This window comes from Theobroma umbraticum, unplaced genomic scaffold (assembly GCF_002168275.2).
Source record: "Theobroma umbraticum cultivar Fairchild unplaced genomic scaffold, ASM216827v3 scaffold_7.0, whole genome shotgun sequence".
Lineage (NCBI taxonomy): Eukaryota > Viridiplantae > Streptophyta > Magnoliopsida > Malvales > Malvaceae > Theobroma > Theobroma umbraticum.
The window spans coordinates 2174898-2175104 of NW_018397278.1; positions in this window are offsets into that span (position 1 = coordinate 2174898).

Genomic DNA, 207 nt, shown 5'->3' on the forward strand with positions numbered 1-207 from the left:
GCAAAAAATTTTATAAGTTTGGAAGTGGTCAAAATATGTGAATTTTATAGAACAATCTTTTGGGAATAAAAAAAGGCGGTAATGATTCTCTTGATTTTTAAATGACCAAAAATTATTTTTCCACAATATTTGGATACGTTCGCTATAGCAAAAAGGAGTCGTAAATTTAATTTCAGTTGAAATTTTTTGATTTTGTTCTTGAAACCA